We start from the raw sequence: 25,354 nt of genomic DNA on the forward strand, positions 1-25,354 counted from the left end.
CGTGACACTCACCGTGTTCGGATCGGTCTCCAGTAGGCCTGCATCTTTCTTCTGCGCTCAGCTCCTGCAAGAACAAGAACACTGTTAGGAACAGCCTTACCTTGCGGCACTTCTGCTCATCATTCATCTCTTTTTCTGTTCTGTGGGCATCTTCGGCGGTGTTATTCTCATCCCGGCACGCGGCTTTCTAAGGAAAAGGGAAAAGAACAGAAGAAAGGCATTAGTAAGCATGCTGCAAATCTTCGCTTATTTTTAAATACTGTACGAGCTTCAAACGCTTACCTGAATCCCAGCCACTCTGGGGGAACTCTGTCCCTGGAACTTCTCATCCATCTGCAAGAGGGAAAAGACACTCCAGGTTAGCGTGGAAACATCTGGAGGCGCTGCATACCGCACTTACCCACCGCATTTGTTCTTCATAACCAGCATCCACGCTGAAAACGTCGCGGCACCTAAAAGACACAGAAAAAGTTCAATGCAAATACAAAAGGGGCGCATCGCGCATCGCGCTCTCACTCACCTTCAGCGCTACTCATCTCAGGAGCACGCTGCCATCCCCGGACACCGGCCATCATCTAAGGAAGGAAAGGAATGAAGTTAGAGAACTGTTCAAAAGACTCATACTTACCTGTCGGACTCTTGCCAGTGAAGTAACTAGGCAGCAACGAGCCTGCATCAATCAACGCGCCCCTGCGCTGAAAGCAGGACAGAGAGCACACTATCCAAGAAAACAAGGCCAGGCAATTAGCCTCCAGGGAAGGGTTCGAGATCGTAAGGTCAGAACAGGTTGAGTGACGTCCCAAATGGATACCAGGTGAGCGTTACAGAGAGGTTATACAAATCTGAAGCCCCTAGCGGGGAAACTATAGTGGGGGAATACCTGAGTGAAGTGAACATGACCAGGCTCACAGGTCCAGAGGTGGAACACCTAGAGAGCCCAAGAACAACTGAAGAGGTGCAGGGTGCGATATCGCGCCTCCCGAATGGAAAAGCACCGGGGGAGGATGGATACACCATAGGGTTAAAAAATACGCTGGGATCCTATCACAACATATGGTGAAGCTGTACAACCATATCCTAGACACGGGGGAAGCACCCGCCACGTTCAGCAGGGCCTTAATATAGATAATCCCAAAGGAGGGAAGGGACCCAGCCCAATGCTCATCATATTGCCCCATCTCTCTTTTGAACGCGGATGAGAAAATATTCACGATAATCCAAGCGGCACGCTTTGAAGGGAAACTGCCCTGCATTGGACATCCAGATCAGATGGGGTTTATAGCTGGTAGACAGGGCCCAGATGCGATTCGAAAGACCTTGGACCTTATAGAACACATTCAGGGAGACCCAGGAGACCAGGCGCTGTTAGGCTTGGACGCAGAGAAGGCTTTCGATAGAGTTGAATGGGGCTTTCTCATTGCTATACTACGGAAGATAGGGGTGGGGGAAAGAATGTGGTATGCGATTGGAGCAATCTACTCGGAACCAACATCGAGGGTGGTTGTAAATGGGACGAAGTCACAGGAATTTGGGCTTGGCAGGGGCACCAGGCAAGGATGCCCACTGTCACCCCTTCTGTTTGCTTTGATAATGGAGCCCTTGGGGGAAAAGATACACAAAGACGATCAGATAAAAGGGATTGGGGTGGGGGCAGAAAGCCATAAGGTAAGCATGTACGCAGATGATATACTGCTATATCTCTTGGAAATAATTGGGTCAGTCATGAGGGTGCTCAAGATATTGGAAGAATATGGCATGGTATCAGGTTTCAAGGTAAATGTAAATAAGTCAACTCCCCTTCCCCTCCAGGAGCCAATAGGCGAGCAAAGCGATGAGTTGGAAGGGTTAGGGATACCGGTAGAGAGGGACAGTATAATATTCCTAGGGGTGATGATACCCAAAGATCTGGATAATTTATATGAGCGACATTTCCCCCCACTATTGTGCAAACTCTTCGATGAACTTGAAACCTGGTCTAGGCCTACCATCTCCTGGTTAGGAAGGTTAAATGCAATAAAAATGATACTTCTCCGCAGAGTGCTATACCTGTATCAGGCGTTGCCAATAGAGGTACCAGACTCGCATTTCATAGAGCTGAAAAGAAGGATAGTGAGGTTCCTGTAGCAAGGGAAGAAGCAAAGGGTGGATTACAGAGTACTGGTGCAGCCAAAAGAAAAAGGTGGGGTGGGTCTGTGGGAGATACACACCTACTACAGAGCGGCCCAATTCAGAGCTCTGATCCCTCATCTGCGAATGGACAATGAAAAACAATAGGTAGGCATAGAGAACTATTTATTCAGACCGGTCATGCTGGGAGAGTGGCTTTGGACGCTGGCGAAGGTAGCCCCTAAAGGGGTAAAATCACACAAGATTTTGGGCCCACTTTGGAATCTGTGGAGGGTCAAAAGGGAAATGAAGGGGGTGACAACGTGGCCTTCACCACTAAGTCACATATGGGCCCCCCGTTTCCAGATACAGGATCGCATCCCGGACCACGAGAGGTTCCAGGATTCGTATGAGGCAGGACTGGAGAGAAAAGGACAGGTCCTAAAGAAAGATGAATTTATAGACCTGGGGGAACTGGAAGATACTCTGGGTATAGGGAAAATCTCTGTATTCAAATACTTGCAGCTTAAAGGGGTACTAATTTCAGAGGAATGGAAAGGGGAGTTGCAAAGGGAATTGACGGGCACAGAAAGGATACTGAACACGGAGAGGGGTACGAGGGGTCTGATATCCAAACTGTATCAGGCTCTATTAGAGGCGCAGGGGGGAGAAATTGATACATTTAAGAGGAGGTGGGAGCGAGACATGGGAAGGGAAATGGAAGCGGACCAGTGGAGAAGATTATGTGTGAGTGTGCAAAGTACATCAGTGGCCTGTCAATATAAACTGCATGTGCTAAAACTCTTATATAGGTGGCAGTGGGATCCAGTGAGGATATCTTAAATGTTCCCAGAGGCGGACCCTCACTGCTGGAGAAAATGCGGGCAAACGGCCGACTACTGGCACATGTGGTGGGTGTGCGGGAAGGTACAGAAGTACTGGAAGGATATGATATGGCATTTATAACGCCCCTATAAACAAGTGTTTCAAGGCGAGAGGAGATTCTGGGATGGATAAAGAGCCTGGAGGGGTGGACAGGCACCTAGACCCCCTGCTAGTATTGTTCGGAATGGAAAGGGTAGAAGGGGACTGGGTGAAACTTTCACATATGCCACACTACCTGTTGTTAACGCCCAGCAAATGCCTGGTAGGGGGATGGAAGAGAGAGGGACACCCAAGTGAAAAGCAATGGGCCACGAAAGCCCTGGACTTGTACTGAATGGAGCAACTGACTAGACAAATACATGATCTGACCTCTTCAAGGGAAATGGAATGGGCAGCCTTTCTCGAGAAATACGACCCGGAGAGGCCACAACTGGGTGATGGGAGGGAGGGCCCGGAGACTATGAAGGGCCCAGCGGGGATTGAACGAGCAAGGCACTACAGACACAACCAGGGTGGGGGGGGCAGAAGTGGAGGGCAGCATTGTGTGCCAGACAAAGGGGGAAGTGGGAACGAACAATGTTGGTGGGCCACAACACAGACCCTGAGGGGGTGATGCAGATCCCATAAGTGAACATGGAAGAAAGACTCTAAATAGGAGATGGAACGAACAACTGCAGGAGCTCGGAAAAACAGGCTCCAATAGAATTACTGATGTACTAACCCTGGGGCTGTACAAGGCACAAGAGTGGAGGGGGGGCATGGGTAGAGGGGTTAGAGGAGGGTGAGTTGTTGTTGGGGGGGGGGATAGAAAATCTGCATGGTGAATGTCCAACAAATGCGATGAAACTGGCTAAGTATATTCTATTTGTGCAGATTCACTAATAAAATATATTTGGAGAAAAAAAAAGGTGTTGGAGGGAAGCTGTCACGGAACTCCCCTCTCCAGTCCACCAAGAATGCGTCCCCCAGGGAGTATGTCTCTGGGTACCTGGGAGCAAATTGATTGCATTTTCTATTTTTGAATCTTGCGAACAGGTCTATCTCGGGTTTCTCCCATCTGCAGAACAGCTTGTCCAGATCCCGGTTGTTCAGTGCCCATGCTTGGGATTGTAGGAATTGCCTGTTGAGCTTGTCCGCCAGTATGTTGTCCTTTCTGGGAAGATGTTCTGCCTCATGTAGATCCTGTGCTGCAATGTCCGATTCCAGCGTATTTGCACGTCTAGTGACAAGATGCTGGACTTCGTGCCCCCTTGTTTGTTTGTGTAGTACATTGACGTGGTGTTGTCCGGCTGCACCGTCACCACCTGCCCGGTGAATACTGGCAGGAAAGATCCCAGTGCCCATCAGATGGCCCGGAGTTCCAGCACATTTATCTGCAGACAGGATTCTGCTTGTGACCACATCCCGCTGGCCTGTAGATCGCCTAAGTGGGCATCCCATACCGACAGCAAAGAGGCTATCCTTATTAGTAGAGTGGACATGGGTATTTGGAAAGGCATGCCCTGTAGAAGATTGATGTCCTTGGCCCACCATTTCAGGGCCTTGTGATAAATTGTGCGAGGTACACAGTATCCTCCAATGATCTGCTGTGTTGGACACATTGCATGTCCAGCTCCTCCTGAGGCGGTCTCATCTTCAGCCTGCAATTGGGCATGGGGAAGATACAGGAGTACATCATGCCCAGGAGGGATGTGCATTGTCTTACAGCGGAGCTTGTTTTCCTTTGGAACCATGCGACAAGACTTTGCATTGTCGTCACTCTGTCTGGAGAAGGGCAAACCTTTGGGACTCGAGTATCTAGGTCTGCCTCTAGGAAGATGGCCATTTGAGTTGCTACATCGAAAATCCTAGAGTTTGTAGTACGATTGTCGGCCTTTCCACTGCCTCCGACGTTGCTATCAGGGAATCACCCTTTACGAGCCAGTCGTCTACGTATGGCAAAACGTGTATACCCGATCATCTGAGATGGGAGGCAAATCGAGCTAGACCTTTTGTGAAGACTCTGTGCTGTCTTGAGCCTGAAGGGCAGGACCTTGAATTGGAAATGTTGTTCCCCGACTGAGAACCAAAGGAACTGCTCGTGGGAGGAATGGATGGGAACATGATAGTAGGCGTCTTCTAGATCTAGTGTGGCTAGGAAATCGCCCTTTTTGATCCATGGGAGAAAGGTCATTTAAATTTGAGGCGACCAACAAATTTGTTGCGGGCCCTTAGATCCAGTATCTGGTGCCACTGCCCATTCTTTTTCCTTATCAGGAAGAAGTGCGAGTAAAAACCTTTCCCTTTTTGTTGGAGCAGGACCTGCTCCATTGCAGGTTTTTGTATTAGCTTGTCTATTTCTGCCCGCAGTTGTTGCAGCAGATGAGTGTTCCTTGCTCTAGGCGGTCGCGACAGAGGTCGCTGTATGAAGTCCATGGTGTGGCCCCCTTTTACGACCTGCAGTACCCACTTGTCTGAAGTGATGGCGTACCATTGTCCCAGGTGTTGGGATATGCCTCCTCCCACCGGGGTGTGATGCGAGAGGCGTGTTGTCCCGGAGTCAATTTTTCTTGGCCTGGCTTCTGCCCTGGCCAGACCCCTCTTGCCTCTCTGGTTCTGACACCTTGTGGAACTCTGTTGGTATCTGCCTCCTGTTTGGTAGGCTCCTGCTTATGGTGCCTGCCCCTGGAAGGACCTACTGTATGATATTTGGAACTGGAGTCTCCAAACGAGCAAAAGGGCAGGGCTCCTTCTCTTTGTCTCTTAGGGAACTGATGGCCCTCGCGGTGTCCTTGTCGGACTTGATGACTTTCAAGTGGGTGCTGATTTTCTTTCCGAAATATGAGCCTGTACTTCCAGTCTGAAGTTAGTGGCTTTCATCCAAGCCTGATGAAGCAAGACTGTGCCATGTGCCATTTGCCTAAAGCTGCAATGGGCTGCTTCCACTGAAGTGTCTATCTTGTGGTCTGAGACACCCCCGCCGTCTGTAATCATGGTCTTAGCCTTCTCCTAGAACTCGTCCTGCAGGTGCTTCACTAGGTGCGACATGCAGAGCCAAAGTTCTCTGTCCAACCTGGCCATAATTGCCATGGCGTTACTAGCCCTTACAGCCAGTGAAGCTGCTGCTTAGACCTTACTCCCCATTGCCTCTAGTTTGCGTCCCTCTTTATCAGGTGGGGCTGTGAGAGGAGAGGCTGAGTTTTGGCATCTTTTTCCTTGCTGCAATCGTGACTACGGAGTCAGGTTTACGGTGACCTCTTAGGCACAATGGTGCTGAATCGGGGGCCTGGCCTTCCCACCATTGCTGGAGAGGTGGCCAGAATCTTTTCCCCCGCTTCCCAAGGTGTATCCAATATTGCGATTGTGGTTCCTGTACGGTGTACTTATCCCTATATTCATAGAGGACTGATACCTTTTCTTCTGAAGCTACTTGAATTTTGAAAATTTCTGCTGACTTTTATGACAGTAATGTGAAACGAGACAATGTCGACTGGAGGAGAAGCACCCCCTGGAGAGTCGAGCTTCTTCTGCTTTGCAATGACGACCAATTGCCAATCGTCTGGGTCCGTGTCTGGCATATCTTGTGTTAATTCACCCTCTTCTGGTTCTCCGCCATGTGTGTCCGTATCCGAAAACTGCTCGAAAGGATCATTCGTTTCCCACAAGTCTTCCGTGGGGTCACCAGGCCTTCCGAGGTTGTGATGACAGATGACGCTCTGGGTTCTCTGGTCCTTTGGGGTGAGGACCATGATGGGGAGGGAGAATGTCTCCTTTTTTGAGGTCTGGGTGAAGCACTGTGTCGTGATTGCTGCCTCTGGTGACTACTGACAGACTATGATCACTGTCTAGGTGGTGAATGGTGTGGGATGCGGGCACTGGGGGACTTGCTTCTAGTGCAGTCTGGCGGAAACCTGCTTCGCGAGGGTCTACCCTCTTGACCTGGTTGGGTAGCAATCAACCTTGCCCTCTGTCTCCTCTGAAACTCTTCCATTATTCTGTGCATGGATTGCATCAGAGATGGGTCAAAGGGATCTGCAGTGTCCTCCATGACTGGTTGCCAGTGTGGACTGTGCTCCTTAGGTTGCACTAGCTATGGCTCCTCCCCTCTGAGAACTCCTCCTATAGGATGATGTCAGGCAATTCTGCCATCTCTGTTTTGGTGGATAGTTGTGCTGTGCCTTCTAAGCACCCTAGTTGCGGAGTCTGCAATTCTAGTGTCATTAGTGCATCCTGTGGCTGTAGTACTTGCAACAGAGGATCCTCAACGAAGTCCGCTGCTGTGGACCATGGAGTGCCTATTGACAGTGTCATTTTCTGTTTCTTTTGGTTTCCCGTCGACAGGGTTTCCGTCAATGATGATGTCTTCGTCGACGAGTGCTTAGTCAACGGCTCCTTCGACGATTATGTTTTCGTCGACAAGGTAATGGATTTCTTGGTCGACAACGATTTCTCCGTCGATGGTGCAGGCGTTTTGCTTGGTGGAATACCACTCGTAGACAGTGAAGAGTGTCTAGGCATGGATGGTGCACCTGTGGACGACCATTCCACCGACAAAGAGATAGATTGAAGTATTTACCTTTCTTATGAAGATCTTCCTTGTGCAGGCCCTTGGAAACATTTCCTGGGCTCAGAATGGATTTTTCCCTCCTCTTCTTTGGCGTGGGGGTTGGGGGTGGAAGGTACGAGTGGAGACTGTCATGTCCACTGAGGAAGCTCTCCTTTTTGGAGCTTGCTTCTCAGTCTGCCTGGTGGAAGTTGAAGTTGCAGTTTTTGAAGATTCTTCGTCAATCTCAAGGTCACCTGGCCTAGTAAGGTCGCTGTCTCCGTCTTCCCTCCGTTCCCCCTCCCTTGCCTTGTTGCACCTTAGAACACTTGTGTATAGGTGCGTTATAAATGCTATATCATATCATATCAAAGACATTGGCCTGCTTTCCAGATATAGCAGTAGTCTTCTATGTCTGTCCTCCAGAGACATCTTGGAGAAGGTCTTACAAATTTTGCAAGCCTGAATTTAGTGAGGTTATAAGAAATACATACGATATGTGCGAGGGCCTCTAGTAAAGATTACCCTCTTGTCACATGTGCTGTACTCCCTGAAGAGGGAGGTCTTCTCCTTGGCAGCCTTCATTTCAGTCTCTGCCAGGAGGTGTCAGCCAGGCAGATCAACACTCAATGTTTTGTATAGAAAAAGGAGTGACCTGAGCTCAGTAACACCAGGCCAGTGAAGGGACAGTCCCAATGAAGGGTAGAAAATACTCTAAGTAGAGAAAATATGATTTCATGTGGTAAAAGTGAACAAAATTAAGCCGATTCCCCAGTTCAGTAAGACCACAGTGAAAGATCTGAAGATGGCTGCCTGGGGTGGAGCTTAAGCCCTGCCACCTCATTGGTTAGGGTCTAAAAGGACCAAAAGAGGTGGAGGGGCTGCACAGGCCCTATGGGGCGGAGTGTGTAGAATTTACCCTAAGGGAACGGTTTTAATATATTTATAATTATTTAAATGACTGAGGATTCCCAGTCTAACGTCTGGGAATATTCAAGCATGTGAATCTATGAAAGATCCAATGCTGGAGAAGCAGAGTTATCCTTACTGAGAGCAGAAGGGAAGAAGGTGGGCAGGAGCGAAGCCACGGGAAAATCCAGAGAGACTTCAGAGCCACCCATAGTGGGGAGCAAGTGGCAAAGGTACGATGCATAAGCGCGGACAAGACTGAAGACACTAAACCGGTGAGTCAGCCAAAGCAGGGTGGGGACCCCAGGGCATTTCGACACCTGTGCCAAAGACTATTTGAACATTATGAAGTTATGGAAAGTGAAACAATAAAAAGAGTGTTAGCGAATCGAAAGGACACAGTGCCAATCTGAACCCCACCAACAAATGAATGCATGAAGTGCAGATGTGGGGAAAGATTAAAAGAACAGTGAAACAAGTAGATGTACCAAGCTAAGAAAGGTATATGCGGTTTGGATGTAAAGAGGAACTATAATATATGAGAAGTCCTGACAGAAAAGTATACCAAGCAGTTGAAAGTACAAGAGGAAAAGTCCTGGCAAGCATACATCAGGCAATTGAAAGTACAGAGAAGTCCTAGCAGGAGAGTACACCAGGCAGTTGTGAGTGCAAGAGAAGTCCTGGCAGGGGAGTATACCAGGTAGTTGTACACCAGGCAGTTGTGAGTGCAAGAGAAGTCCTGGCAGGAGAGTACACCGGGCAGTTGGAAGCATATTAAGAGTCTTGGCAGGGGAGTATATCAGGAACATTTCAAACCTACAAGGAGTGTTAAGCAAAGAAGAAGGAACTTTTGTTAAAAAGCACTTACAAGACTTAACAGCTTTGTACCTAACAGGAATGTTATGGGTCAGGAAAGCCACAAGGAACTGTTAGACCAAGAGACATTTATGATACAAGTGTGGAATCCAGGGGAAGGCAATCACCCTCTGGAACTAAGGCCTTTTCCATCTTTGAGAAAATGCATGTTGAAGCTACTTTATCTTTATTTAAGACGTTTGAAAATACCAAGTAAAGACATTTCCCTTCTCACTTTATTTTTGTCAGGAATAGGGTCTGGGGCAAGCCCAGGAGACAGTATATTAGAAAATTAGGAAAAAACTACGGTTCCCAGCATGCTTAGGGGCGAAATGTAGTCTATGGAATTGAAGCCATTAGCAGATTATTTAGCCGTTGACCGCCCGTGCACAGGTGCTGATAATTGAGGTTGTGCAGCACGGGCGGTCATGACGGCGTGTGAGAAGCGTTGGACGATCTGATGGTGAGCTGATGAGAAACATTCACAGAGGCGAACGGGGGCTGCAGGCAACACAACAGTGAGAGAGAGAGTTGCCGGCCCGCACATGCGGATCCTTGCTGGCTGACTCTGGAGGCCATGCGAGTCACGCGGCAGGCCCCCATTTCCCCTGGGCCGAGGCGGTGAACTCCTTCATACCGCTGCCTTCAGACTTTGCGCGGCAGTAGCTCCCAGATGCTACGGCGCTTTACGGCGGCATGTCCTGATGTCCGGGTGTACTCTCGAGGCATCCGGACCCTAAGATAAGTAAATTCAAGTATTCATGTGAATTTTGCGAGCATTATGTTTATGTGCTATGTTTTGAGAGACTTCATGAGTAATTGATGTTAGGTAAACCGGTGTGAGTAGCACGGGTTATACTCGGAGTATGAGGCAATACTCGCAGTAAAGAGAGGAATCTTTACTAATTGGAAGGGGCAAGGTTGTCCAGTCCTACCACGACAGGAAAGTTGCGATTTATGTTTTTGCTTCTGTTTGCTCATGATAAATGTCAGCCCACAGGGCCATATGTCATGTTGAATTCATGTAGGGAAGATTCCCTTGTGAGTGCCATACAGCTTGTGTTGCTTCATGTCTGCTATATGTGATACCCACATGGTCAGGGGTATGGTGTAGGGTAATTAAGAACCCTAGTTCCTACTTAAGTGTACTCAGGAGTTGGACAGGCTATGCAGTAGTTTCAGTATTAAGTGTGTGATATATATATATATATATATATATATATGCATGCATGTTCTCTCTTCCCTACCTTCCCTTTGTCATCCCACCCCCTTTCCTTAACTCTGTCTTCTCCCCATTGGCTGCCACGTGTTTTTGTTTTTTTTTAAAACAATTCTATTGATTTTATTCAAAATAAATAACAAACTAAACCAAACTTACAGTGGATACATAATGTCAACCACAAATAAACACAGATTGCTGTATTCCGGCCCGCTGCATCTTCCCTTCCCTCCCCCCTCCCCAGCCTACTCCCTCTCATTTCCAGTCTCTACCTCTTGCGGCGGGGATTCCTCTTCGACAGAACTTGTTGGGTCTCCATCACTTGGTCCCTGCTGTGAAGGCCCAAATAATTCGGCTATCAGTTGCCTTCAACCCTGCAGGGTTCCAGCTTCTTCTTCCATCTCCCCTTTACACGCTTCCTGCCATACGACTGTTTCCTCCTCCGCCCACCTCTGCAGATCCTCCACCACGTTTCCACTTGGGGTCTATAGCATGCCTTTCAAGCCATAGCAATCCTTCTTTTTGCCAAGACATACACTAGATCTTTCAATTTGCTTACATGTTTAAGCTTGCGCGATCTGGGAAACCCTCCTATCAAACAAGCCCACGCAGTATCCACCTTCATGTGGAGCCCTTTGTCTTCCATTTTCTGTGCTATTTCTCCCCAGTATCTCTCTATCAGTGGGCACGCCCAGAAAATATGCACCATTCCCACATTTTCCTCATTACATTTAGGGCACACTTGACGTCCGGTGTTTTTAAATTTAGCTACCTTTTGAGGCGTCAGGTATGCTCTGTGAGTTATATACAACTGTATCTGCTGTAGCCTAGCAATTCTCAATACTTTTTTATGATATCCTTGTGCTCTTTCCCACATCCCATCATTCATTGGGGCCCCTACTTCTTCTTCCCAGTCTAGTCTAAAATGCACCACCTCCTTGCCCACTTGGGACATTATCATTTCATATAACCTAGATATTTCATGTCCCCCTTCTGCTATGTCATATATCGTATCTATAGTGGCATCCGGTTCCTCCGCCACTGCCACTTCCGACCAGGTGTCTTTAATTTGTTGCACCACCCCGTGATACGTGATATATTGGCCAACACTCAGCCCCATTAATTCAACCAGCTCCCCAAATTCCAATATCTTCCCCTCCTGCCATACATCCCCCATCGTTACTATCACAACCAATTCCCAGTGCTTCCTAATCATTAACCTCAGTTGTTTTTCTCTTCACACCACTGTGACCAATAGGCTGTGTGGGGAGCACGGAGATGGCTTCCCCATTAACCGGCACGCTCTTTGCCACATCTCCCACCCAAGGCCCATCATCCCCGGGCGACCTTCCAACTCCGACCTAGGCAACCATACCATCTCTCGTAGGAAATATGGGGCGCAGTCCCTCTGAAACAGCCTGTGTCCTAAATTAGGTTCTTCTGAGAGCCATTTAGCCACGTATTGTAATTGACCCGCTACATAATAGACTTCCCAGTTTGGTAATTTAATGCCTCCTTTCTCGTATGGATTTTGTAATTTCCATAGGGCTACCCTGTTCCTCATCCCGTGCCATAAGAATTCCCTGCATATGCCGTCCAGCCTAGTAAAGAATTTCCTGGGTATTGCGTATGGGATATTCGCGAAGCAATGCAACAATCTGGGTAGTGCCACCATCGCCCCTCGTCCCATCATTGCCAAGGGGAGCTTCTCCCAAAACTTCATGTTGCTCTCCAGTTTCTTAACTGTTCTTTCCGTGTTATGCCTCTGTTCAGCTTCTACAGTGTGATATATGTCTACCCCCAGATATCTGAATGTGGCAACTTCCCACGGTATCTGTAGGATCGGCAAATGCTCTAGCGGGAGCCCTTTATATCTACCCAGCGGGAACATACAGGACTTACTGGGGTTCACTGCTATGCCTGATAGTTCTGCAAACCTCTTCATCACTTCTAATATATATTGAAGTTTCTCTTCTGGGTAGCGCAAATACAGTAACATGTCATCTGCGTACAATGAAATTAAATGTGGTGTCTCCCCCACGGCAATACCTATTGCATCATACTGCTGCCTTAGATAGATCGCCAGGGGTTCCAAGGCTAGGATATACAGCATGGGGGACCATGGGCACCCTTGTCTAGTACCCCTACTGAGTTGCTATCTTTCAGAAACCACTGCTCCTGTTTTCACTCTAGCTAGTGGCGCTCTGTATAACAGTTTAACCCATTTGAGATATCCTGGTGCCATACCATGGCTGCCACGTGGTTATCTGTGTATTTACATTCAGACGCCCGTGCCAACCACGGTGGGAGGGTCGATCTATTCGGCTTCTGTGGTTCGGGAGAGGGGTTTGAAACCCTTTCATCCCTCATTAGACTTGACAATTATGTTGTTAGTAGTTTGAGGATCAGGATAGAACATTTTGAACACAAGGATAGCTTTTGATTTTTGACATCCTGACAAAGACAGATGCTTCGCTTTTGGTAGGGAACCTCCTCTTAGAGCAGGGTCAGAGAGGCATCTCCCCAACCTGTTTAAGTTAATAGAAGTCTTTAACCAAAAACATTTTGTGTCCGGCTTTAATTTCTGACCTCTTAAACAGTTCACTCTTGGTTCTGGGAAAGTGCCCCAGATAGCCCCTCCATTGGGACATTTAGTCATGACTGCCTGCTGGACAAGGACCACCTATAGATCGACTGCTAAGGCAGGAACTCAGATTATAGAAAATAAAATAAATTAGTAAATATCTCCTGATGCACTGCAACATCACTCACATAGCAACACTCAGCCGTTCATTATTAATTACATAACTTAACATTTTACAGAAACAAGGTCAGGAGTTATGTACAGAATTATTTCAACTTCTCACGTTAATTATAAATTATTTAATACCAGATAGATTTTCAGGATTAACGTATGTAGTTTATCTACAGTATAGTCTTCCACACTATCCAAATACACAGATCCTACTCCAAGGATATCTGTAAAAAATACAAGAAATACAAAAAAGTATTGTTCCCCCGTCGAACTAAGTGAGACGTTATAATAACCATTTATTTTTGTTAACTTTTTGTTTTAATCACTTCTAAGTGATATAATGAATATGTTACAAGCATGTAACTGAATGATATATTGTATCATCCAACAGATCAAGAAAAATATAGCTCCTGATGAAGGGAATATAATCCTGAAACGCGTTGAGCAGAACATTCATGACATTAAAAATGATGGAACGCATATACTGAATTGATATATAGTGGTTATTGCAAAGATTCAGACACAACAGCATTGATTAAAGAATATTTGGTTCCTTTGCAATAATTATTTCATAAATGTTTTTTTTAAATGTCATTGTTTTGATAACAGTATTCACAAATTGAACTTTAGTTCTAAATTGTTGATGGATATCAGTACAGTAGGTGTGCGGGGGACTGGAGTATCTAACTCTTTAGGATACTACTACTATGTTTCGTTATTAGATCTTTGGCAAACAAAGAATGAAGATGGCTAATGCAGCATGTCCATCCTAATGGTGCACAGTTAACAGTATGTGTCTTGCATGTAATGGAAACTCCTTTAGTGATTGAGTAATTTTAATTGGGCGTCTGAACATTTTCTAGATAAATCAATCAAGCGATAGGGTGGTTTAAACAAAGCCGTCATGAAGAAGGTTAAAGCATATTTTAACACTGTAGTCACAGAGCACTAAATCCGATGGTTTTAACTCAAACTCAAATCAGCTTTATATAACACACACACACACACACACACACACACACACACACACACACACACACACACACACACACACACACACACACACACACACACACACACACACACACACACACACACACACACACACACACTCTCTTACAGGATTAATGTATGTAGTTTATCTACAATATAGTCTTCCACACGCTATCCAAATAAACAGATCCTACACATACACATTACACATAACACACGGAATAGGAACCATGGAATGAGGTTACACGCTCAAGTAGTCTGCTTAGTTTCAGTCAGTCAGGGGTCAAAATTAAGATTTCATGAGCAGGAGCTAAAACTAGATGTTGGGGTACCAGGTATAGTCTAGGAGGCAGGAGCTACACCTAAACAACCACGAGCTAGTACATAGCGTGCCTCAAACCTAAGTTTTTTACATGAGGTGTAAAATAACTTTCTGCCCAAATACAGAAAGTTCATATCATATAGGTATGTTTATATGGCATTAGCTGGCCTCGTAGCCAAACGCAGCTATTGATATCAAGCTAACCAGGTGCTATTGGGCTAGCAGCACAAGCTAAATAACTCCCAGCAATTTCGAACCCCATCGGATATCAGAGATCTGAGCTGACAGTTGGGTTACATTGTGTCATTGATGCATAAACTCATGCTGCATTGAATATTACAGATTCTGAGTGACTTAAAGAAAGATAGACACTCATTTCACCACATGTAGCATTTAAACATGAATGGCTATTTATTTCTATCACCACAGATTAACAAATTAAGCCACGCCTCTGCTGCATGCTTGACATTCACATAACGTTTACTTATATATCCTCATGTTTATCATTTCAATGCACACATTATTTATGCTGAAATTATCATCTCAAAACAACCCAGCTTAATAAAATCTCCAATTGATTCTACATCATACTACATTCATGAAAGACAGTCTTGTTAAATCCAGGTTGCAGGGTAAACCCAACATGTTGCAGTCCACATACAAAAGTGTAGAATCTTCTTCAGGATACTCAGCAAGTGTTGGTCTGACAATGGTGACCACAGAAGAACACATCTGAGAGTGTATGATTAGTGGTCTCAATACCACTAAAGTGTGCATGTTAGACATAATCCACTGAGTGATAACTGATAGTAAATCACACTAAACTTTTGTTGGTTCAGGAATTGGCCCAAAGAACAAACATGATTAAGCTCCCACTGTCAGTTTAGGGGTAAGGTTCTGGGAAGGTAAGTGTTGGTGTTACTCGATATGTTCAAAATATGAAGGAGATCAACCTGTTTAGGAAAAATAAAAAGGGCGGACACTTGGTGACCTTGGTTGAACATACGGTTCTACTAGATTTTCAACATCTAGCAAATACAAGTTGCCCACTATCTTTCAGTCTTACAAGACAAGAAGACAAGGCATTATGCAACCGATATTAAAAACACAGAGCTAGTCGTTAAATCTGCAAATAAAGGGGGAGATTGTTCTCAAGGACAGCACCAAAGTTTGCATATATGCCAGCTTAGTAACAGAAGTTATAATTCATTGCAACAGATCTCGCACCAAAGCTAATCTGAAGAATGCCTAGAAAGAAGTTGTGAGAGGTTGGCTATCCAAACATGAACCATTATTTTTGATGCAGAATTGCACCTTAATAGCCATTTTTTACACCTTCTAGAAGATTCTGCAGGTTGTCCCATTGTTTTGGGACGAAATGTAGTTCTGTAACTTCTTTCCACATTTGCAGATTTGTATTTAAAACAAAACATACTAAAAATGTGATTGTTGTTCAGAATATCACAAATGATGAGATACACAACCCATGGGGCTGATCCCCACGGATGCATGCTGGGGTTGTAGTCAGTTGAGAGGTACTCTTGAGTATATGCTCTCGGAATGTCACAGAATAAGATCTTTTTGGTCTGGGATCACGGAAGTGCTGAACAAGATTTTGAAGGAAGATAGAGTATTTTGTTTCAAAACAATGATACTGGGAGAAGATACAGAACTGGAAGACTTATCGTGTCATCAAGCATCTTGGATTTTTGAAGGCATCAATGACAGCAAAAAGGTTAATCCTACGGAGCTGGAAATCGACTGAGGCACCAACTAAAGACATGTGGATGTCAGAAATATACTCAATCTGCAATATTGAGAGAGTTATATTGAACTTGCAAAAATAAAGGGAAGATATTTGATAAGCTTTGGAGCAAAATGTGAACTGAAAGACGATCGTAGAACTAATTGAATGAGAGAGCACTCAAACTTAAGATGAGTTTACATTTTCTTTATAAACATTGGCGCAGTATCCTAATAAAGGTTAAAAAGACTATCGTAAAAGTGAATAAGACCGGAGAGCAGTCCAACTCAAGATAAGTCTACATATTTTTAATGCAAATATATATATTTCACTCATTGCAGTCCTTGACATTTGGAAAGTTCTTTCAAGTTTCTTGTTGTTCTGATTACATGTATGGTTTTATCATATATATATCTATATATTTATTTTTCTCCCCGTCTCCGTTTTCTTCCATTTCATAAGCATTGTATATTAATGTCATTTTGTGTATTGTTTCTTTTGAAATGCAAATAAATCAGTTTAAAAAGAAAAGAAAAAGGTAGAATTCTGGGCCTTACTAGTCACTAGGGCCCTTTATTTATTTATTGTGCATTTGTGAGGCGGTTATACACCAAGTAAATTGTGTTTCAAAGTGCCCACAAGGCAACAGGGAGGGAACATAGGAATGGAAGGCAAACATAACAATTAAAAAAAGCGAGGCGGTCCCTTTTAGGCCTTGTGAGCATTCAGAACGTGCAAGTGCAGAGAGAGAGAGGGATGAGGGAAGGGGTTAAGTGCTAGGAGTAACATGGAGGGACGTTCTAGGGAGTAAGTTGAAGGCAACTGTTAAGTAACTGGCCGATTTAATTTGGTAAGAGTAGCCAACTGCCAATACATTAGTGCAGGACTGTGATAGCACAGGCCAGTGGGCGCTCAAGGCAAGTGCTGGGAGTGGGCGGAGGCTGAAGGCGATTGGGGTAGTAGGCTAGGCCCGCAGTGGACACCTAAGGGCCCTGGTCAACAATCTCAGCGACTGTGGGGTTTAGCAAAGGAGGAGGGTGCGAGTCTTGAGGAAAGTCTTGAGGAGCTTCCAAAATTTGAGGAGATCTGGCACAAGACTAAGAGGGCGGAGGAGGCTGTCCCATAGGAGGACGTCAGCTGAGGAAAGAGATCGGCCACCAGCTCGCTGTTTAGCAAATCGCTTGACAAGCAGAGAGCTGGTGCCGGAGAAACGTAAAGATCTGGAGGGAGTGTATTTAGTGAGAGACCATTTTAGATAGCGTGGCCCCCGGCCCCAGACAGCCTTATAGATGATGCAGAGTGATTTGAATTTGATCTTTGCAGCAACTGGGAGCCAAGCCAGTGGAGAGTTTTTAGAGCTGGAGGGATGTGGTCCCTGGGCTTGAGGCCAAGGATAGGTCTTCCACCCCTGTTCTGGATTAGCTGGAGAGGACGTAAAGAGGAAGAGGGTAGATTAAGGAGGCTATTGCAGTAAGCAAGCCTAGAGAGTACCAGAGTTCTAGAGACATTGAGCTTCTGGGGAAAAGTGAGGAAAGGAAGGATTCCTTTAAGGAGGTGAAGTTGAAAGTGTGAGGGAGGAAGGAAGGGAAGGAGTCGAAGATGACTCCAAGGTTTTTGGCTTCAGATGAAGGAGAAGGGGGAGAACCCAAGAGGGTGTGGCCAGAGCGAGGGGAAGAAAGAGGGAGCAGGAGTCCAATGGGAAAGATCTCTGTCTTGCTGGCATTGAGGAAGAGATCATTGGAGGCACACCAGGACTGGATGGCAGATATCAGTCGGGAATGATGGAGGAAGTAAGGCGAGGATCAGAGGGAAGTTTGGAGAAGAGTTGTGTGTCATCTGCATAACACGAGAAGTGGAGTAGGTGAAAATTAGGTGTGCAAGCAGAGCAAGATAGGTGTTAAAGAGCCAGGGGGAACGGTTGGAGCCCTGGGCGACACCACAGGTGGAGATAGAGGTGGAAGAGAACGAGCTCAGAATAACCTGGTAGGGACAGTCATTGAGGAAGGTCATCCAGTCCAGTGCCTGTTCCAAGATACCTAGGGTATTGTGGAGCTGTTTTATGAGGATCGAGTGGTTGACTGTGTTAAATGCAGGGGAAAGATAAAGAAGAATGAGAACGGCAGGAGAATTGGAATCAAGAGATGCAAGCAGTTCTTCTCGGGTGTTCAGAAGAGCAGTTTCCGTGCCTCTGGATGCTCGGAATCCAGATTTATGGTCGTGTAGGCAACCAACAAGCTCAGTATGCTGGGTCAGTTGGGGAAAGACCACCTTCTCCAAGAGTTTCCCAAGGAAGGCGTTGATAGAGATGGGGCGGTAGTTAGCCAGACAAGACGGGTCTGCAGAAGGTTTTTTCAGAAAGGGGCGCACAAGAGAGTGCTTGAGGGAAGAGGGGAAAGACCCAGTAGCAAAACACTGATTGCAGAAATCAGCAAGTGCAGAGGCAAGAGAGCCAATATTGTTCTTAATAGTTTCTGGGCAAACAGGGGGATACCTGTTTGGAGGGGACTTTCATAGATCAGGCGACTCTAGTGACCTTACCAGATGTGATAGGAGAGAAAGGCAGAGGGGGGATGGGGTGCCATAGGTGGTGGGAGGTTGGAGAAAGGGGAGGGGGAAAGGGAAGCAAGGGTGCTCAGGATGTCCCGAGTTTTTGCAATAAAGTGGGTGGCCAGTGCATTGCAGAGGGACTGGGAGGGAAGAGGTGAAGTAGAGACTGTGAAAGGGTTGGCTTGCAGATTTTAAAGAGTTCAGCCGTGTTGTTGGATGCACCAGAGATGTGAGCCTGGATTTGGGCCCTTTTCTTGGAGTGAATGGAGAGTCGGTATTGCCTTTGGAGCAGGCGAACTGGCTTGGTTCTGCAGCTCGGCACTTGAGTTTAAGGGCTACAAGTTCAGAGTCATAACAAGTGTTACGCTTAGAGGCATCTTTCAGACGGATCCTCATGACTGGGGAAAGAATGTCAAAAGTATTAGTGATGGCAAGATGGAGGTTGCTGAGAGCAGAGAAAGAGGTAGAGTCTGCAGTGGAGGGAGAGGGGGGGATGGAGGTAGATGCGAAAGCAGCAGCTGACACTTGTTTCATCTGCAGATTTTCGGGAAAGAGGTTGGCAGGGCTGAGGGAGGTGCAGTCAGACTGCAAAAAGGCTGCAGGTGAGAGGAGAGGAGAGAATGGTCTGACCAGGAGAGTGGGGTAGTGAGCAAAAGATCAATTGGATGATGGCATTGAGAGGGTGTCCAGCTAGAGGGGAGAATGGAAAGAGATAGCGAGGATGCAGTGATTGATGAGTCAAGGTGGATATTGAAGTCACCCAGGAGAATGAATTTAAAGGTGAATGTGAGGTGAGGGTAGGAGAAATCAGCCCATTCAGAGAGGAACAGGGTGGTAGAGCCAGATGGCCTGTAGATAGTGGCAATGGCCAGGGAGGAGGTGGGAGAGATGACCATTTTGCACACCAGGCTCTCGAAAGAAGACTAAGGCTGGGTGGGTATGAGGGAAGAAGGGACCCACTCAGGGAAGATCAGGGCAACCCCACGCGAGCGCGGTTAGGGCGCAGCACGGAGATGATCTCGTAGCCATCAGGAAGAAGCGAGTCAAAATCAGTGACTGAGCCAGCATTGAACCACGTCTCGGTAAGAGCGGGGATATCAAAGTCAAGGTCTTCAAGGAGGAGGCTGATGTTGGCAGAGTGTTTGAAAGCAGAGTGAGCATTATGCGTGGCTAGATGCAAGAGGTTACTGCCTTTGAAGGTTTTCCGAGGAGGGGTAAAAGGGCGTGGTACACCAGTCGGAGGAAGTGGGACAGAGAGAGAGGAAGGAGTAGCAGGGGTAGGAAGGAAGTTGACGATGGACGGCAACCGCTGGTCTAAGAGGAGGAGGTTGGGTTGAGGACCCCCGAGCCAAGATGGTGCCATTGTGATAGACATTAATGATACACCTGGATGATGAGAAGCCCGCCAAGAGTGCTTCCCATCTAGTGCCAACATTAATGGGTGAAGATGTGAGAGGTAAAATGAGGAGTCCATAGATCTGGAGTGGGGACAGAAAAGAGGATGTCAGTGAAAATCTGTCTGTAAGTTGCGCTGACATAGGTGTCTGCGAAGGGTAGGCCAGGATGTCTTTTTTAAGCTTTTCTCTTCCAGACTTTGTGAGAGAGGGAGAATAGGTGATGGTATAGCAGTTAAAAAAAGACAGGAGAGACGGTGAGTGCCATAGCGGCAGTAGAGGATAGGATGGAAGATAGAGGAGGTACTGCACAGCACAGTGCAAGCACAAACTCAACAGGTGGCCTAGTACCCAAGAGAAGCAAGAAAACAGATGAAACTGAGACACTTTAGTACCCAAAATGGGGTGCAGAGATGTTACAAGCACACTAGGATTCAAATTACACAAGAGGCACAGAAATGCATTGAAAAGAGGGATTAAGTAGGCAAGGAAGGTGGATTAGCATAGGTACACCTTGGTTCAAGAGCTGTTTTGGTTAGGAAAAAAGGCGATAATGTCCAGCCATGACACTCAGGTTTTCTTGAGGGGTGCACAAAGTTCCACAGGCCAAGTTGGTTGGGTAACAGGCTGCATGCTTTGTGACTGTTCCATGAGGTGCTGCAGTGGTTCAAGGAGGAGGGGCCCCTTTGTGCCCTTCCAAGGCCCAGACAGCACAGACCGGGCCATTAAAAGTGGGCTGTGGAAGGGCCAGCATTCGCCTACAGGCTCCCGGATTGGTTTGGAAGTAAGGCGCAGTAGCCAATCATGGCTGCATGAGCAGAACAAACAAAAGCACCCCAGTGCTTGCGACAGGGATAGCCATTTTGGAAGGTGGTGGTTCCCACAGTGATTATGGCCCAGCACAAAGGCCGAGCTTACAGAGCATACATATCGCCAAATCAGCGAGTTATAGTCGGGCATGGAGCGCTACGATATATGCAAGGTGCGCCCCTCGATTTGCTTCCAGCCAATACAGGGGCTTACCTTAACTGATGATGAAGTCTGTGAGGACCCCAGCTCCAGCTGACTCCTTGTGGAAGGAGAGACTCTGCAGCAGCAGCTGCGATGAGATGAGCCACCTCTGATGCCGGCAAGTGTAGAGGAGGCCATGAGCACAGGACCACTTCAAATACCAGTAATGCTTATTCTTGGGGCTCAACAGTATACAGCCAGGCGTCAAGGTACCTTCAATGGGCCAAGTTGGCAACAAGACGTTTCAAGTCAATTCCTCCCAATAGATCGCTGCAGTCGAGTCAATGCAAAACTTTACAGTGATTCAGTGCAGTCCTACAGTGATATAGTGAGGATCGGCTCAAATCGGGTGAAGAACAACCATTGGATGGGTCGGCAGGCATCGTAAAAAAGAAATGTTGCGAGTAGGCTCAAAGAAGTCCAATGATGCGATTCTTCAGCAGCGATCAGCCTCGAAAACAGCTGGAGCACATGCAGGCGATAGGTTGATTCAGAGATTCAGTGGCTCAGTGAGTTGAAAAGAAGCGAGTGTCAACGGCAGCTCCAGATGTTTGCAGTGGCTGGAAAAGCAGCTTAAGCACTAACTGGGTCAAAAACAGATTGAAGCTGAAAAACAGGGTCCAGAGCCGTTTCTTGACTTCTGGTTGCTTGGGGGCCCCGTCCAGTGCCTCCAATGGCAACGTAAGTCCTTTGTTCTGCACTTCCCAGTCAGGAAGGTTTTTAGAGAGCACCTGCCGGGTTCCGTCATCTCCATTAAGCAGGTTCCTGGGTCCCAGCTTGCAAAAGACCTTATCCTGCCAGCATGTCACCCCAAAATGTCCTCTGGGTTTGCTAGGAGAAATGGATAGCCCTTCTCTTGTAGGTTTTTGCTTTATTTCTATGGAAAACGACTTAAGAGCACAGTGTTCTCCTGACAAAGTTCCAGGTGTATTTTTATTTTTTTTAAATATATTTTATTGTTTTCATAACATGAGATAAGAGAACTGGTATCATTGGTAGTAGATCAAGCGTATCAAAAATAAAGCCCCAACTCCCCCCCACCGTCCCCTCCCCCCCTCCAAGACCACGGTTAGTTCATTGTTTCTGTCGAGTCCCTGCCCAAGTGTCATGACTCGGCGAAATTGCCCCTTCTGGACCTTATGGTCATTGTCACGAAGGGCTTGTACTCCTTCTTCCTCCCAACATGGCCGTACCAAGCTCCGTGCTACGCACTAGCTTTCACGTCGTGGCACGTACTATAAATTGGTCACGCCCCTGCGGGTCCGCGAGTCTCACGCTATCTTCGGTAGTGACCCGACGTGTGCTTACTCTCTACATTGATTTCCTTGATCCTCTTGCTTCCTTCCTTGCCTTTATCCTGTTCTCGGATTTCCCCCCGTACTTACTCGTTCTACGCTAATCCTGGATACCCTGGAACCACGAACTTCCCGGAACTCTGAACGCGTCCTGCAACCTGACGAGGCTCGGACGAGCCTATTCAAGACCCGAACCATCCACAGGAAGAGTCCTGCAGCCGAACAAGGGAGATCCCGATCACAGGTGAGACGGGGGGAGATTTACGACAGGTGGAGACGCCAAACGATCAATACGGATTCTACCATGGAGAATGCTATTCAGGACCTGATGCGCGGAATGCAAGAACTTTCCACAGAGATGCAGAATTTAAAAGCTGAGAATGCGGCGCTAAGACAGCTTGTCTTGTCACGTGACTCCGCGAATAAGGACAGCGTACTATTGGGAGGAGTGGTTGATAAATACGACGGTTCAACAAAGACCTTACGTGGATTCCTGGATTCTTGTTTGGTACATTTTACCTTCAAGCCCTACTATTTCTCAACTCCTAGGGCTAAGGTGGGCTTCACAATATCGCATCTTTCCGGTAATGCCCTTACATGGGCCACTCCTTTACTCAATTCAGGGGATGCTCTCCTGGATGATTATGAAGGCTTCATCACGGAACTCAAGACCATGTTCGAACGTCCAGAGCTGGTCCACGGTGCTCAAGAGAAGTTACTCGACTTCCAACAAGGATCCCAAGACATGTTGACCTATGTTACCAGATTCAAACAGCTAGCCAAAGAGGCGGACTGGCCCCTGGAAGCCAGTTTTACCTTATTTCGCAGAGGTCTAAATGAAGAGATTAAGGACGAATTAGCCAGAGTGGCAGGCCCTCCTGGACTTGTCTATGCAAATAGACTTCAGAATCCAAGAAAGAAAGGCCGAAAAGAAAAAGAATAAAGTCTCAATTCAAAGAAACTCCCCAGAGAATGTTACAAGGACCGAATCTGCCAAGAATCCGAGCACTGATTCTGAACCCATGCAACTCGGAGCCTTTCGTGGACCAATTTCCCCGCAGGAAAGGTTAAGAAGGATACACACAGGCTTAAGTATGTATTGTGCCTCAGATAAACATCTAGTTAAAGAGTGTCCTCTGGTTCCTCCCCGACGCTCGGGAAACGCCAGCTCCCGATCCTAAATGGAGCAAGGTTTCGGGAGAGCGATGTTTGCTCCACATCAATTCCATCCTTGAACTCTCCTGGACAAAACAAATTGGTGATATTACAGGCCTTTTTATCGCCATCCAAGGACAAGGTCTACCCCATACTGACCTTGGTGGATTGCGGAGCAATGGGAGTCTTCATTGATCAAGATTGGGTAAGAAGTCATAACATTCCATATGAAGCAAGAAGTTTTTCACAGCCAGTGGAAGCAATTGACGGAAGATCTCTTTCCTCAGGACCCATAAGTCTGCAAACAAGGGAGATCCATCTTTCCATAAATCATCATCAAGAAAGGATTGTGTTTGACATTATAAAATCAGCCCATTACCCCTTGGTTCTTGGCATGCCCTGGTTACAAAGGCACAATCCATAGATCAACTGGACGGCCGGATCCTTATTCCTGGGCTCGGAGTTCTGTATGAACCATTGATTAAACCTGGATACCTCAGTCACAGCTCCCATAAGTCTACCAAGGTGTCCAGAGACACCACTCATGGTTTCCAATATTGTACAAGTTCCAGAGATCTATCAAGGGTATGCTGATGTATTCTCTACTGCCATTGTTCAAGCCTTACCTCCACATAGACCCGAAGACTGTGCCATAGATACTGAACCCTCAGCAGTGATTCCTTTTGGCAGGATGTTTATCCTTTCAGAACCCGAAAAGAGAGCCCTCCGGGAATACCTAGACACTAATCTTGAGAACGGCACCATAAGACCTTCAAAATCACCAGCTGGTGCTTCATTGTTCTTTGTTCCGAAAAAGGATACTAAAGAGCTCAGACCTTGCCTGGACTATCGGGGCCTAAATCAATACACCCTGAAAGACAGATACCCTCTACCCCTGATCTCGGATATCCTTGAAGCTGTGAGAGGTGCAGTGATATTCACGAAACTGGATCTCCGAGGTGCTTACCATTTGATCCTTATCCGGGAAGGAGACGAATGGAAAACAGCCTTTAGAACACCCTTTGGTCACTTTGAATACCTAGTCATGCCCTTTGGTCTGACCAATGCTCCTGCAGTCTTCCAGCGTTTTATGGATAGGGTGTTCTCTGACATGTTATTTCTCAATGTTATCGTCTACTTGGATGACATATTGATCTTCTCCAAGGACTCCTAGAAACATGAAGAACATGTAAAAGCAGTACTTCAACGTCTCCGTGAAAATCAACTCTTAACCAAACCATGTCACATCAGTTCACTATCTGGGATTTGTCCTCAGTTCAGAAGGAATTAGTATGGACCCATCAAAGGTGAAGGCCATACTGGCTTGGCCCGCCCCAACATCTGTTAAGCAAATACAATCCTTCCTGGGGCTTGCCAACTTCTACCAGAAATGTATTCCCACCTTTTCCGAGATTGTTCAACCCATTGTTAATCTCCTGAAGAAAGACGTTCCATTTAACTGGTCTATACCACAAGACAAGGCATTCCAACGCTTGAAAGAAGAATTCACCCAGGCCCCCATCCTGGCCCAACCTGATATAAATCGTCCTTTTCTAGTGGAAACTGATGCCTCCAATTACGCCAAAGGAGCAGTTTTAAAACAAGAATCTGATAAGTTGGAACATCCCATTGCTTATCTCTC

At 46.6% G+C, this 25,354-nt stretch overlaps 1 protein-coding gene across 7 annotated transcripts in view; it reads right to left on the bottom strand.

Annotated features, from left to right (window-relative positions):
- Nucleotides 1-25,354, bottom strand: part of SCML2 (Scm polycomb group protein like 2) — a 1,699,115-nt gene that overhangs the window by 1,658,694 nt on the left and 15,067 nt on the right. The gene's annotated exons all lie outside the window — the stretch shown is intronic.

Source organism: Ambystoma mexicanum, chromosome 7p (genome assembly GCF_040938575.1).
Source record: "Ambystoma mexicanum isolate Mex_15411 chromosome 7p, UKY_AmexF1_1, whole genome shotgun sequence".
Taxonomy (NCBI): Eukaryota; Metazoa; Chordata; class Amphibia; order Caudata; family Ambystomatidae; genus Ambystoma; species Ambystoma mexicanum.